Below are 14,776 nucleotides of genomic sequence, written 5' to 3'. Positions count from 1 at the left end.
AAAAACTCTCTTCCTCTCCAGTTCACCTGCATCTCGTCATTGGGCCATGAGAAATAGCAGCCTGACCCTCAGTTTGGTCTGGGAACAATATGACATATGTCACATTATGACATCTGGGACTATGTCATAATTTCTTTCTTATCAAGTGTTTTCTGAAAATGCTTGACCTAAAGTAGTATTCAGGTTAATCTGGATTATCTGAGAACATGCCAATTTATGATTGGAAGGAATAAATATTCTAGATCAATGGTCCCTAACCTTTTTGGGACCAGGAAATGGTTTCATGGAAGACAATTTTTCCACAGACAGGGTGACAGAAGGAATGGTTTCAGGATGAAACTGTTCCACCTCAGATTACCAGGCGTTAGATTCTCACATGGAGCACAAAACCTGGATCCCTCTAATGCACAGTTCACAACAAGGTTCACGCTACTATGAGAATCTAATGCTGTCTCTGCTGATCTAACAGGAGGCAGACCTCAGGGAGTAATGCCGCTCACCTCCTGTTGTGCAGTCTGGTTCCCAACAGGCCATGGCCCAGGGGTTGGGGACTCCTGCTCGAAACACAGTAGAAAGGGTGTGTATCAATCTAGAATTTAATATATATCATACATAATGCATCAACTAAAATATAACAAGAAGAGACTACTGTATTAGCAAAAAATAACCGTACAGGACTCAGGCTTCACAGTGTCACATACAATAGTACCTTAATGTTGATGATCAATCTTTTCAAAATGAATTAAATAGCTACAAAACTATATCTCTGCATTAAGTCTTCTCCTTAAAATCACACAATATCTTTAAAAGTAGTCATTCTGACCCATGGTACCATTATCCAGATGTGAAGGTGTGTTGCAAGAAATGTTTATATTTAAATAATCAAAATTCTAACAATGATTTCTTTGTTTAAAAAGTTTACAAATGTGACTCATTTGCATTCTAATTACTTGCACAAGTGGGAAAGGGGTGAAACTACAGCTAGCTGTCAGTCCTGTATATGCTTACAGAAGAGTACAGAACAAGTGAACATTATCCATCCTCCATGGCAGCTGAAAAAGAAAAAGTTTTGAGATTTGCTGTTTTAAGTATGTTTTACAAATACTTCATATAAAATATAAGATTAGTACATTGAAATAGAATTTAAGTAAACGTGATGGGTTCAAATGCCAGTCTTCAACATCTCCCACTTGAGAGTATACTTGACAAGTATACATAATTGGAAATATTTAATTATGATTAATGGCATACCTCTAACCTAAGCTCTCTGAGCCTTACTTTCCTCATGTTAATTAGGAATTAAATAGAAGTTAAACTACACATTGCAGAGTTGTTATAAAACTAACCTAATGGTTAAAAGGAATCTGGCATATAGTAGGTGTTCAATATTACAGCATAATTAAGAGCTAGGATTTAGTGAACTGATCATAATACAGAATGAGCTCACACATCCAACAACATTTACGTGGACTTTCAGAAACTCTAAATGCACAAGAAATTATTTGAATTCACTGTTGTTCATGAATGCTGATAAGATACATATATCAAATGCCCATTCTAAGCAAACAAATCCATTCTATGCACTAAAGTATAACACAAAATCATATCTATACTTCTTCACCCAAAGATCTCAAAGCAAATTAAATAACCCAATAAAGGAGTCTTTTTTTTTTTTTTTTTTGAGATGGAGTCTTGCTCTGTCGCCCAGGCTGGAGTGCAGTGGCGCCAACCTGGTTCACTGCAAGCTCCACCTCCCAGGTTCACGCCATTTTCCTGCCGAAGCTTCCCAAGTAGCTGGGACTACAGGCGCCCACCACCACACCCAGCTAATTTTTTTGTATTTTTAGTAGAGACGAGGTTTCACCATGTTAGCCAGGATGGTCTCGATCTCCTGACCTCGTGATCAGCCCGCCTCGGCCTCCCAAAGTGTTGGGATTACAGGCGTGAGCCACTGCATCCGGCCAGCAGTCTTAAAAATATACAAGATACCTGAAAAAAACTACAGTTCAGAGCAATCAATATCCTTTTCAAAAATTTTTGCCACATAATTACAAAATGCTGTTACAGTCTAAGATTCTTTGACCTTGCCATTAACTCAATTGTTCAAAACATCATTATTAAGTACCCCACTATGCACCAGGCAGGCACTGTGCTACACTCTGGTGTAGTTACAGAAGAGACCAAAAATAGGAGGTATGCCACTAAGTTATTTCCAACTATTACAGTCTTGTTTTCCTTAAACAATGTAAGAAAAAATTGTAAGTTCTTACAGTTGAATGCATTAATACTAAGAGTCAAGTAACCTCAAATAAGTGACAATCCAGTATTTTCCCCCACGGGGACTAGGAGTAAAATAAGCACCCCTCTATACTTCTCCAGCAATTGTTATTTACTATATAAAGATAAATGACCATTTCGGATATGAGTGAAATACTCTCAAGAGGGACACTAATTTAACCTGTAAATTTTTAAAACCTGTTTATTCCTGAAGAATTCAGAGAAATGAATTTTAACTTCAATTAGTTTAAATGTCAATCAAAAATCTATCAAAAATAAACTGCATTCACTTAGTTTTACTCAACATCTGAAATTATACTTCTTCTGGGGCAACTAGAATTAACTTACTGACCACGCCTCCCTCTGATCAACCAACCACTTTCTTGGGAGAGAAAAATCTAGCCTCTATCCAATTACATAATCTAAAATTCATACTATATAGTCTAGAACGTTTTACAAAGCAAGAGGTTCCTCACAAACAGCTACATCACTATTAAAGTTGTAAAGATTTTTAAAGATTACTATCTAGCAAAACTGTTCTGCAAATACATATTCTTTCTCTCTCTCTCTCTCTCTCTCTCTCTCTCTCTGTCTGTCTCTCTCTCTCTCTCGTTAAAAAATCTAACTGTTGAAGTGGTTATCCAAAACCTAAGCAGGGACAAACAGTCAAGTACCTTTTTAACACCAAGCTCCCATAAAACGAAGCTGTTGGAAAATGCTGCCATAAATACTGACAGCAATAGTATCATCATAATAATATGCAGGTAGGTGTGCTTTAGGACTAGGAGCCTCTCTTGGAGTTCATTATCATGGATATGAAAGTCACACGAAAAAAAAAGTGCTGTCATTTCATTTTATGAATGCTGATTAGGGAGTTTCAGTTAACTGCAACACTCTACAAACAGGCTATCAAATAAGCCCCAGTTATCAAGCAGTTCTAGACACAAAGCTTCTGTTTCTATTACTAAATACAATTAAAGAATTAAAAGGATCAGTATGTTTTTCTTGAGGTATATTTGTCTAAAATGATTTGCGATAGTAAGTCACCAAACAGCGAGTGATTGAAATTCCTTTAGCTATATAAAACACTCCTCTGGAATGCGGATCTCCCACACAGTAAGACTTAAAACACACAAAACTGATTGACACACATTTTTCACATAGAGATTAAAAAGGTGGCAAACTCAATACACTTACACAGAAGTAGGAAAAAATGTGTAAGCAAATTCCAAAAACCTCTGTCTTATCCAGAATGGCACTCTGTGGTACTCCAAGTATTTGGGCATTTCATCAGTATTCTGCACACAGGGGGTACTCAAAAAATGTTGTTGACAGATGAGACATGAAATATCACCAACAAACATTTCTACAGCAATGTATTAACAGGTAATGTTGCAAATCAGTCAAGGGACCAAGTGAGGAGGAATCCAGAGGAGTAGAAAGAATAATAATCTGCCAAATTTTACACTCAGAGGAAATTAATCCATCATAGAAGTCTTCCAGGAAAAAAAGAAAAAAGGTACTCAGTATGACCCAGAATAGCCAGGAGGTTAAAACACATGCGCGCGTGCACGCGCGCACACACACACACAGAGCAACTGCCACTTTCACTACAGTTTGACAGTTATAGATTTGGGTAATTATAGTAGAAATTGCGTGTTTGGAAACAAACTAAGACCACACCCTAAGACTGAGAATCTGGACTTTAAACGTTGAGCATTAATTAAAAGGACAACGCAGTATCTAAGTTGGAAGGTCTGGCCGCGCAGGTGGAAGGCGAAGTGATGGGGAGCGATAAAGACACCAACTTCAACACCAGTGACCAGGACTGGGTGTCGAGGCGTGGCGAAGACCGGAGGAGAAGGGGGTGTGGAGCTGGGGACAGGAAGAGGGGATGAGGAGGAGGAAAAGCGGCCGCGAAGAGGAAGGAGTGGTGGGAGTCGGGATGGGGCGGGGGGACAACGCCGACGCGGGAGGGACGAGCCGGGGAGCAAGGAGTCACCGGCGGGCGCAGGATCTGGGGTGGGAGGGGGCGGCGAGAGCGCGCTGGAGGTGCCAGTGGAAGGAAGGGGGCGGAAGAAAGGAAGACCCGAATGAATGAGCGCCGGGGGCAGGCCGGAGCCGCGGGGCCGGAGAGGAAGCGGCCCCGGGGCGCCGCGGGGCCGGGGGCGGGCCCAGCGCGCCTGGGAAGGAGGAAGCCCCGCGCCAGCGCGGGCCCCGCCGCACCCGCCTCTTCGCCAAAATGGGGTCGCGGAGCAGGAAAGCGAGCAGTGTGAGGGAAGAGGGGAAAATGGCAAAAACCAATCACTCACCCTCCGCTCGAGCCTCCAGACGCTCTCAGTCCCGCTCCTCCGCCCTCCTCGAGCCGCAGAGGCGGCTCCTCAGCGGCGCTAGGGGGAGCCCCGGGTCCGGAGCGGGGGAGCGGCAGCAGCCGGACCGGGAGCCCCTCAGCACCTGCCCCTGTGGCGGAGCCGCGACAAGCCAAGCGGCAGCGGCGGCGGCTCCGAGCGGGGAGGGCAAGTGACCCGGATGTACAGGGTAACGACGAGGAGGGGGAGGGGGGAATGCCAGGAAGTGAGGGCGCCGCGGACCTGTCCGGCCGTGCGCATGCGTCGCACGCCCGCCCCGCAAGGTAAATCCTTAGCCTATCTTCTCCGCCCCTCCTCCCCGCCCCTCCCGAAGGGGCGGGGCGAATCCGGAGACAGGTGGTCGGCGGGCGCGGCGTGCTGTGAAGGAGGCGTGGCCACCCCTTGCACCCTCCCCGCCTACTTAAAGGGGCAGCACCTTCGCGCCGAGATAGCTTCTGAGTGGGTTGGGGTCTTCCAGCCTTTCTGATGTACAGATGGGAAACGGAGGTTCAGAGGTGGCGGTGACCTGCCTCGTCAGCGGGCTTGGAAATGGCAGGAACTGGACATCGGGACTCGATGCTGAGCCCTGCGAAGTTGCCATACCCCACGCCTGGAACCGCTAGGCTGCGGGGCCCGCCTTTCCCCCTCGGGTCAGGTACTGAGCCTCGCCCGCGATTCCCAGCGCGGCACGTGTGCCTGGCAGACGCCCAGCGCCAGGAGACTGCACCGTTACCGCCTGCGATGGTATCGCGGAGACGCCCTTGGGAGGTGAAAAATGATCATTCTGAGAACAACAATTAGACTCCACTTACAACACTCTCAGATAAATCAGACCCCTGTTCTGGGGTCGACTCTGGGCAAAAATATCTAGAGGGCAGAAACTTGGATGTGACAGAGGGCGCAGCCTCTTAATTCCCTAATTCCCCTTTAACTCTTTGAACATAAATGATCCCTTCCCCTTTACAGACAAAAACAGAACATTCCATCTAGCTAGCTTCTCCTAATCCTGTTATAAAGCTGATTTTTTTTTTTTCATTAACACTAAAGGGGAGAAGATGACAATGTTATCTCTCCCAGGGTTGTTTTCAGTTTGACAGCCGAGCAGATCACTAAGATGGAGGTAAATGATTATGAACATTTTGGGGTCACAGGCCCAACTGAAAATCTCGTAAAAGTATGGACTTTTCCCCCCAGTAAAACACATACATGCACACACGTTTGCATAACATATCAAGAGTTTCATGCAACCAAGGAGCCTATCCATGAAATCCTGATTATGAACGAAGCTCTAGTCAAGGCGCTAAGGTTCCAGTAACTATCTGCGCCTTACTGTATGGGCCAAGAAATCACTCCTTGCCACAAAACACAGAAGGGCAGCCCTTACCTTATTTAGCCTTTTTGTCTTCCTCTTGAGTTATGTAGAAACCAAATGGTATGTAACATGGTGGGCATATTACTTAGAAACGTGTTGAGTCATGGAGAGATGAAGTGGCTTTTTCAAGGCATACACTAGGGGCAACATTCCTAGGCCTCAGACTTTTACCTTAATTATCATACTTCAGGAGGATTCAGGGGTTCTATATTGTAGCTCTTATAATTCTGGTCAATTTCAATGAAACGGAAGGAGATGTTTGTTTGTTTTGTGACAGTCTTGCTGTCACCCAGGCTGGAGTGCAGTGGTGCGGTATCAGCTAACTGCAACCTCCACCTCCCAGGTTGAAGCGATTCTCCTGTCTCAGCCTCCCAAGTAGCTGGGATTACAGGCGCACGCCACCATGCCCGGCTAATTTTTTGTATTTAAGTAGAGACGGGGGTTTCACCATGTTGCCCAGGCTGCTCTGGAACTCCTGAGCTCAGGCAATCCACCTGCCTCAGCCTCCCAAAGTGCTAGGATTACAGGCATGAGCCACCGCGCCTGGCTGGAGATGATGTTTTGCAAATGTTGATGCTGATAGAAAAGTCCTCATAATCCAAGAAGCTTGGTCCACTTGTCTGACATACTGACATCCAACCTCAGATAACCTGGGTTCAGATGGACCACTGTCCTCAATGTGAACCAGAGGAGGAGTTCATACATGTGCACAGTCCCTTAGATATGAGCTCTGAGTAACCACAAACCTCTAACCCTATCTCCCACCAAAAGCGGAAATCTTTCATAGTATCTTTAACATGTGAATATCTAGTTCAGCTCCAATATCTCCAACTATAGGGAGCTCATTACTGCAATCATCAGCCTTTGACTATGAGAAACCTCTTTTACAGTAAGCTGATGCACAACAATTTTCATCCACCGTCCTAATTTTATCTATGGAGAGCAATATAGACATGACGCTGGCCTAGGGAGCTTACAGTCCAGCAAAGAAGCAGTCCACTGAGAAGTGATAATAATAAAATACTGGACCAGGTGCAGTGGCTCACACCTGTAATCCCAGCACTTTGGGAGGCCAAAGCAGTGGATCACGAGGTCAGGAGTTCGAGACCAGCCAGGCCAACACGGTGAAACCCCATCTCTACTAAAAATACAAAAATTAGCTGGGCGTGGTGGCAGGAGCCTGTAATCCTAGCTACTCAGGAGGCTGAGGCAGGAGAATCGCTTGAACCCAGGAGGTGGAGGTTGCAGTGAGCTGAGATCTTGCCACTACACTCCAGCCTTGATGACAAGAGCGAAATGCATCTCGAAAAATAATAATAGTAACAAAATACGATGAGTCCTGTGAGGAACATGGAATGCCCCTCTCAGATGCACCTTTCTCCTTAGCTGCCCTGGGCCCATTCCTGCCATGTACAAGAACTCACAAGTTCTTCCATTATCCCATGTGGGAATTCCCTGAAAGAGGAAGCTGGCTCAGAAAACAAGACCCCTATGAGAAGTGCTGAATTTATTCTACAATCCTTTCTTCATCATTGTGCATGAATGTAATCACATTTTCTCTGAGGTCAAAGCTTTCAAAGATTTATGTTGAAAAACTGAACAAAAGATGCAAAAAAAAAAAGGCTTACATAAGAGCACTAGTCTCTTAATGATGATTTACGCATTGTGGATAGCTGTACACTGTACTAAACTCTAAGCTCTTGACTTGTTTTCTTCTTTTGCTTTTTCACAACCATCCTATATGGTACTATTATCAGGCCCATTTTATAAATGAAGCAACCGAAACTCCATATGTGACAGATCCAGGATTCAAACCCAATCTGTCAACTCCACAGTTGCTATGGACACTGCATTGTCTCTATTTTTTTAAATATCACAAGGTCCTGTGGCTTTCCTGCAGTGCTGTTTTCTTGGAAACTTTTATTGATTATTAAATCAGTTTTGAAACACTATAGAGAATAAACGGTTTCACTCAATCATTGATTCATTCAATCAGCACACATTCTTGCCCCCCCACCCCCACCCTGCTACTGTGTCCTAGGCATCAGGCTGAGGGTCTGGGAAGGACAGTAAGACATCAAGTTCCTGCTCCAGAGTTTAGTGAAAGGACAGGCTGTCATTCTTGCACTTAAAACAAAGCATGACTCCTTGTAATTCAGAAGGGTAGAGGAACCAACTTCCCCTGGGACAACTGTGAAGGCTTCACAAAGAATAGGACCTTTGGCCAGGGGCAGTGGCTCACACCTATAATCCCAGTATTTTGGGAGGCTGAGGTAGGCAGGTCACTTTGGGCCAGGAGTTCAAGACGGCCTGACTAACATGGTGAAACCCCATCTCTACCAAACAAAACAAAACAAAACAAAACAAAAACAAATTAAACGAACATGGTGGCACATGCCTCTGTAATCCCAGCTACTCAGGAGGCTGAGGCAGGAGAATCACTTGAATCCAAGAGGCAGAGGTTGCAATGAGCCAAGATTGCACCACTGCACTCCAGCCTGGGCAACAGAGTGAGACTCCATCTCAGGGAAAAAAAAAAAAGAAAAAAAAGAATGGGACCTCTGAGCTTGGTCTTGAAGGGAAGGGGAAAGGGCCAAGAAGAAAATACGGGGGCCAAGGGTTGGGGGGGATTGTGGGGGTGCTGTGACACACTGAGATTGTAAAGGACATCACACACCACACTAAGAAATTTGAGCTTGCCTTCTGAAGGCAACCACAAGTAAAGTGACGCTTCTAACCAAGGGAGACACATAATCAGATATGTTTTATATCAGGATCACTCTGACCACAGGGTCCAATAGGGACTACAGTGGTAGAGAGAACATAGGGCCAGCAAACCACTTAAGAGGCTGCTGTGGGGTCCAGAAGAGGGATAAGGAGAGAGCCTGCACAAGGAAACTGGTAGTGAAGATGAAGAACAGGCACCGGAATTAAGATGCTAACTGATGCAGAATCTGCAAGTTCAATCTGGGGGAAGAGGAGACTGGGGTTGTCGGGATGACCCAGAGGCTCCTGGCTTAGTAAACTGGATGGTGACACCACGTGATATCAATACTTTTACACAGTTTTCAGTCCTCTTATCTTCCAATCTTTATCCATGTAAATGCACATTGCTTTGCCAGGTGCGGTGGCTCACATTTGTAATCCCAGGAGTTTGGGAGGCCAATGCGGGCAGATCACTTGAGACCAGGAGTTCGAGACCAGCCTGGCCAACATGGTGAAACCCTGTCTCTACTAAAAATACAAAAATTAGCCAGGCTTGGTGACACACGCTTGTATTCCCAGCTATTCTGAAGGCTGAGGCAGGAGAATCGCTTGAGCCCAGGAGGCAGAGGTTGCAGTGAGCTGATATCCCACCACTGCACTCCAGCCTGGGCAACAGAGTGAGACTCTGTCTCAAAAAAATAAAAAACAAAAAGGCACATTGCTTTCACTGGTTTCTTCAGATATGTGCAACTCTTTCCCAATACTTTCTCATATTTCTACACACTCACATCTATCATTTTAATGACTACAGAGTATTTCATCATACTGAAATACCTCAGTTTCTTTCAGTTGCTAAAGTTCCACACCCTACATGGCTGGTTTACCCCCTAGACTCATTTGGCTTTGGGTATTTTGCAAGGGATGAGTTGAGCCTCTAGGGAAAAAGAGCCTTTAGGCAAAAAGTATTGGAGAAGTGTGGCCTCGAGGGCCAGGGAAGCTGCAACTCTCCTGGGAGGGGCCTGGGCAACCGCATTCCTGTATTGCAGGTAGAAAATGCAGAACTATGGAAAAGAACCTGTCATCCACGGGGAGCCTGAGGTCCAGTTCTCTACAGAAGCTGGTTCTCATGTCCTAACCTCCCTAATCCATTTGTTCATCCATGTGTTCATATATTCACTCCTTCTAAGCATTCCTGTGAATGCAGAGAGCAACACAGCAAAGCTGAAACCACCTTTACGCTCTGGATGTAACCTGGTCAGGCTTTGAAACCTGCTCTACAACTTACACAAGTTATTCAACATCTGAAAGCATCAGTTTCCCCCACAAGTCTGTTGTGTTAACTCAGAGAAAACTTGTAAAACGCTAGGGACTGAATTAGGCACAGATTAAGCTCAAAAACTGTTTTCAGTCTTGGTTTTCTCCTTAGGCTTTTTTGACTCCCACCACTGTACCTTGAGTTTCTTTTTTTCTATTTTTGTTTATTTATCTTTTTGAAACAGAGTCTTGCTCTGTCGCCCCAGGCTGGAGGGCTGTCAAGCAATCTCCACTCACTGCAGCCTCCGCCTCCCGGGTTCAAGCGATTCTCCTGCCTCAGCCTCCTGAGTGAGTAGCTGGGATTACAGGCATATGCCACCACACCTGGCTAATTTTTGCATTTTTAATAGAGATGGGTTTCACCATGTTGGCCAGGCTGGTGTTAAACTCCTGACCTCAGCTGATCCGCCCACCTTGGCCTCCTAAAGTGCTGGGAATACAGGCGTGAGCCACTGTGCCCGGCTGTACCTGGAGTTTCTGACCAAACCCACTGGGCAACCATTCATGAGCTGGAGCTCAGGTTCTGAATCTGCCAGAGTGAAGTACACCCACTCACTTGATCTTCGCTTCCTTTCTGTGAAATGGGGATAAGACTGTCTGCCTCTCAGAAATGTTGGGAAGCTCTCATGAAGACTGTATAAGAAAATACTTTCAAGGCTCCAAAGCACTATATCATTATTGACTGTTAACTGCTATTAGAGACATTCTGTTTTCTTTGTTTTTCCTTTTAAAAAACTCTGACCTCAGCATAAGCTCCCTGGATTGTAATTACCGGGTCAAAGGATCTGAACATTTTTATGGTTCCTGATTTGTTATTGCCCAGTTGTCCTTAGAGAAGACTACATTTTGCTGCCAGCCTTCACTCAAAGACATCTTTCAGTACGCTTCAGCACCTAGAGGATAGTTTTTGCTGCCTCTGTATCCAGTCTCACTCCTCAATTGAACACTCAGGGAGTTCTATCAACTGATACTCTCTTCCTTTTCACAGGATGAATGAACACCGAATCCTTGAGGAAAGAGACAGCTCCAAACATTTCCACCAGAGTCAGGGACTCCAGTGTTGCCTTAGGGATGAAGACTCCATGGATATTTAATGAAGAAAGGGGAAGAGGACAGGGGACAGAGGCCTGAGAATCTCCTGGGAAGGGCTAGAAGCTCATCCAGCATTGAAAGATGACATCAGAGCCGCTATTCAAAAAGAACCCAAGTAAGAAGGCAACCAATCAAACTGACACCTTCCTGTTATTTAGCAAAACATTAACCAATCTCACAGGAGCCATAAAGCTGTCCCCCGAGTTACAAGGTTTATCTATGAGCCTCCATCACATTTGCAAATCTAACATATTTCTCACAAGTGGGGCAACTCCAAGTCTCATTTCCCCAACCCTTCAGGTAACCTGCAGGAAGAAAACAGGGTCCCACTGCCTCACACTGGCTGTTCTCTTCTGTACCTCGAGTACACTTTCCAGTCTCTTCACTTGGCTGTTTGTCAGCCTTCAGGTTCAGAGCGGTTACCCCATCACCATTCCAAAGGTGAACCCCCCCGACCTTCACTCATTCCCTAGCATGTCACTGGTGTTTTTCCTTCACAGCGCTTATCACAAACACTAATTCTTTCCTTTTTTTTTTTTTTTTTTTGAGAGAGAATCTCGCTGTGTCACCTAGGCTAGAGTGCAGTGGTGTGATCTTAGCTCACTGCAACCTCCACCTCTCAGGTTCAGGTTCAGGTGATTCTCCTGCCTCAGCCTCCTGAGTGGCTGGGACTACAGGCACAAGCCATCATGCTCAGATAATTTTTTTGTGTTTTTAGTAGAGACGGGGTTTTGCCATGTTGGCCAAGCTGGTCTCAAACTCCTGACTTCGAGTGATCCTCCTGCCTTGGTTCCCCAAAGTGTTGGGATTATAGGTGTCAGCTACCGCGCCCAGCCTCTAATTATTTTACATTTTTAGCTTAAAAATGTTTTAACTAAAAAAAAAACAAAGAAATAAACAACCAAAAACCACCTCTTGTTACAATGTCAGCTGTGACGGCAGAGACGGAGCCATCACTGTGCCCACTGCAGTTCCTGCCACGGTGCCCGGCCCCTAGGAGAGCCTCCCTAAATATGTTGAATGAATGGATAAAAAAAGGGAGGACCCAAGCAGTAAATGAGGTGCCCCGATGCACTATGCACCCTGATTATATGAGTAATACATATTGATTGCAGCAAAACAATTTGAAAATACATACGAGCAAATGAAAGAAAATATAAACACCCATGATCCAACCACCCACACCATATGGACAACCTTCCAAATGTTTTTCCTGTCTATATCTAGATAAACGCAGCACATATTTTTATTAAAATGGTTCATTTACTGAATTGTAATCTGCTGTCTTTCATCTCACAGTGTATCTTTATCAACCTTCCTTAATAAAGGAACGTCAGCCACACCGCTGTTAAAGGCTATATAATACTCCCCTGTGCGGCTAAACCATGAAGTGTTGAATGAATCTGGAGTTCAGCTGAGGGGAGGTTTCTTCAATGTCAATAAAGGTAAAATGCTTTATTCCAGCACTTCCCCCTTGCCAAGTTTCCCATTTTTTCCCTCTGTGTTTGTATTGCTTTAGAGCTGTATTTCTACAGAACTGTATTCCCCACCGCCCATTCACCACCTGGAGTTATTAGAGTCCTTGTCAACTAGAGAAGCAAAATTGTTTGCAGCCGGAAAAGCTGACGTATGACGAAGCAAGGACGATGCCTTGAAGTTCAAATTGGGAATCTGCTGCTGATACAGGAAACAGAAATGAAGAGTGTGCTTTCTTGCCAAGATTTGAATAGGGAGAAGAGGAAAAGATTTTCTGCACGCCTTTACTTTTTCCCAAGCCCTACCCTCGAGGAGCGTTTTTTCCCAAGGGATAGGCTGTTCCCCCATGCTGACTGATGCTGTAAGCAGTTTGCAGACCAAGCCCGTGGCTCCATTGACAGACTCACTGGCTGCATAAAAATCCAAGAGGGCATGCTCAGAATGTGCCACCCCTTCCACTAACAGCTCTTTCAGCCCCTGCTGTGGTTCAGCAGCACAAAGGACTGCTCACTTGGCATGTTTAGCTCTGACAATTCCATTCCTTCCATCAGGAAGAGGCACAGGCACAGAAGGGCGTCACCTGAAGGAAGGGACAAGATGCCATAAAATCATAGATGGCTCCAGAGGAACGGTAGGGAGAAAAATGGCTGGGTGGGCCATTCATTTCTGAGCTGCACCCCACTGTGACCCCAAAACCTACAGAGAGGTTAGTTCATCTCTGCTTTTCCACCCACCTTACATAGTACACCATCAGAATTAGATGAAGTCTTTGCCTATAGAAAAAGAGAATTCCAGGTGGTGGCTCATGCCTGTAATCCCAGCACTCTGGGAGGCCAAGGTGGGAGGACTGCTTGAGCCCAGAATTGCTTGAGACCAGCCTGGGCAACATGACGAGACCCTGTCCGTAGAAAAAAATTAAAAACAAAGGAAAATTAGCCGAGTATCGTGGTGTGAGCCTGTGGTCCCAGTTACTTGGGAGGCTGAGGCAAGAGGATTGTTTTGGCTCATAAGGTCAAGGATGTAGTGGGTTGTGATTGCACTAATGCACTCCAGCCTAGGCGGCAGGGTGGGACCCTGTCTCAAAAGAAAAGAAAAAGATAATTCTTAATTATGTCCAGAGTCATTAATTTATCAATGACATTTTAAAAGATTGATAAACTATACTAATTTATCAATGCCCTTTAAAAAAAAAAAAAGATTTTTTGTGTGTTTTACAGAAATACCATCATTAGAAGACAAAAGGATTTAATCTGAAATATAACGACAGAAGGAACTATTACCACCAATAACCTCTGATCAATCGCTTAGTTTCTGCCAGTATTATAGAAAGTGATTTCTACCCATTTATAATGCAATCCTTACAACATTATGAAAGATATTTTATTACCTCCCTGTTTTCAGGTGAGAAAATGGAGGCACAAACAGTTCAAGTACTTTGCCATAGGTCACATACCTACGAGGAAGTGAACCAGGATTCTAGACCAAGTCTTAGCTCCCTGCTTTGCATAAATAATTCCATCTGCCTTGCTTCCCCACTCCTTTTTCCTTTCTGTAAACATTAACTAAATCCTTCAGTGTCCAAGCTCCACCTGAAATACTACACTAAGCCCGGGCATGGTGACTCATGCCTGTAATCCCAGCACTTTGGGAGGCCGAGGTGGGTGGATCACCTGAGGTCGGGAGTTCGAGACCAGCCTGACCAACACATGGAGAAACCCCGTCTCTACTAAAAACAATACAAAAATTAGCCGGCCGTGGTGGCGCATGCCTGTAATCCCAGCTACTCGGGAGGCTGAGGCAGGAGAATCGCTTGAACCCAGGAGGCGGAGGTTGATTGCGCCATTGCACTCCAGCCTGGGCAACAAGAGCAAAACTCCATCTTAAAAAATAATAATAATAATAATACACTACTTATCTATAAAACAGGCACAATTATCACCTATTTCACTGTGTTACTGTGAGAACTGACTAGAACTTAGGAAATTGCCAATTCCAACTGTCCTTGGCTATACAAAGCAACAATTACATATGAAACATAATCAGTAAAAGGTTGGTAAAACTTAAATGTTTGGTAAACTCTTAAATAAATGTATATACTTGATTATCTTGGTTTTTGACATTTGCTTTTTTTTTCTTAATTGGAGAGTTTGGGGGATTTTTGTTGACAATCGCTGTTTTAATATTCAGACTC

General features: G+C 44.7%; 1 protein-coding gene across 4 annotated transcripts in view; it reads right to left on the bottom strand.

The window, feature by feature from the left end:
- Window positions 1-4,863, bottom strand: part of FAM49B (family with sequence similarity 49, member B) — a 99,841-nt gene extending 94,978 nt beyond the window's left edge. For 3 of the 4 annotated variants that reach the window (XM_011968632.1, XM_011968628.1, XM_011968629.1), the window contains exon 1: window positions 4,590-4,863. The gene's annotated coding sequence lies outside the window, so the exon portion shown is untranslated. The remainder of the gene's footprint in view (window positions 1-4,589) is intronic. The other variant, XM_011968633.1, reaches the window with a different exon arrangement.
- Between the last annotated feature and the right edge of the window lie 9,913 nt (window positions 4,864-14,776).

This window comes from Mandrillus leucophaeus, unplaced genomic scaffold (assembly GCF_000951045.1).
Source record: "Mandrillus leucophaeus isolate KB7577 unplaced genomic scaffold, Mleu.le_1.0 Scaffold851, whole genome shotgun sequence".
Lineage (NCBI taxonomy): Eukaryota > Metazoa > Chordata > Mammalia > Primates > Cercopithecidae > Mandrillus > Mandrillus leucophaeus.
This window is presented reverse-complemented; position numbering and strand designations above follow the sequence as displayed.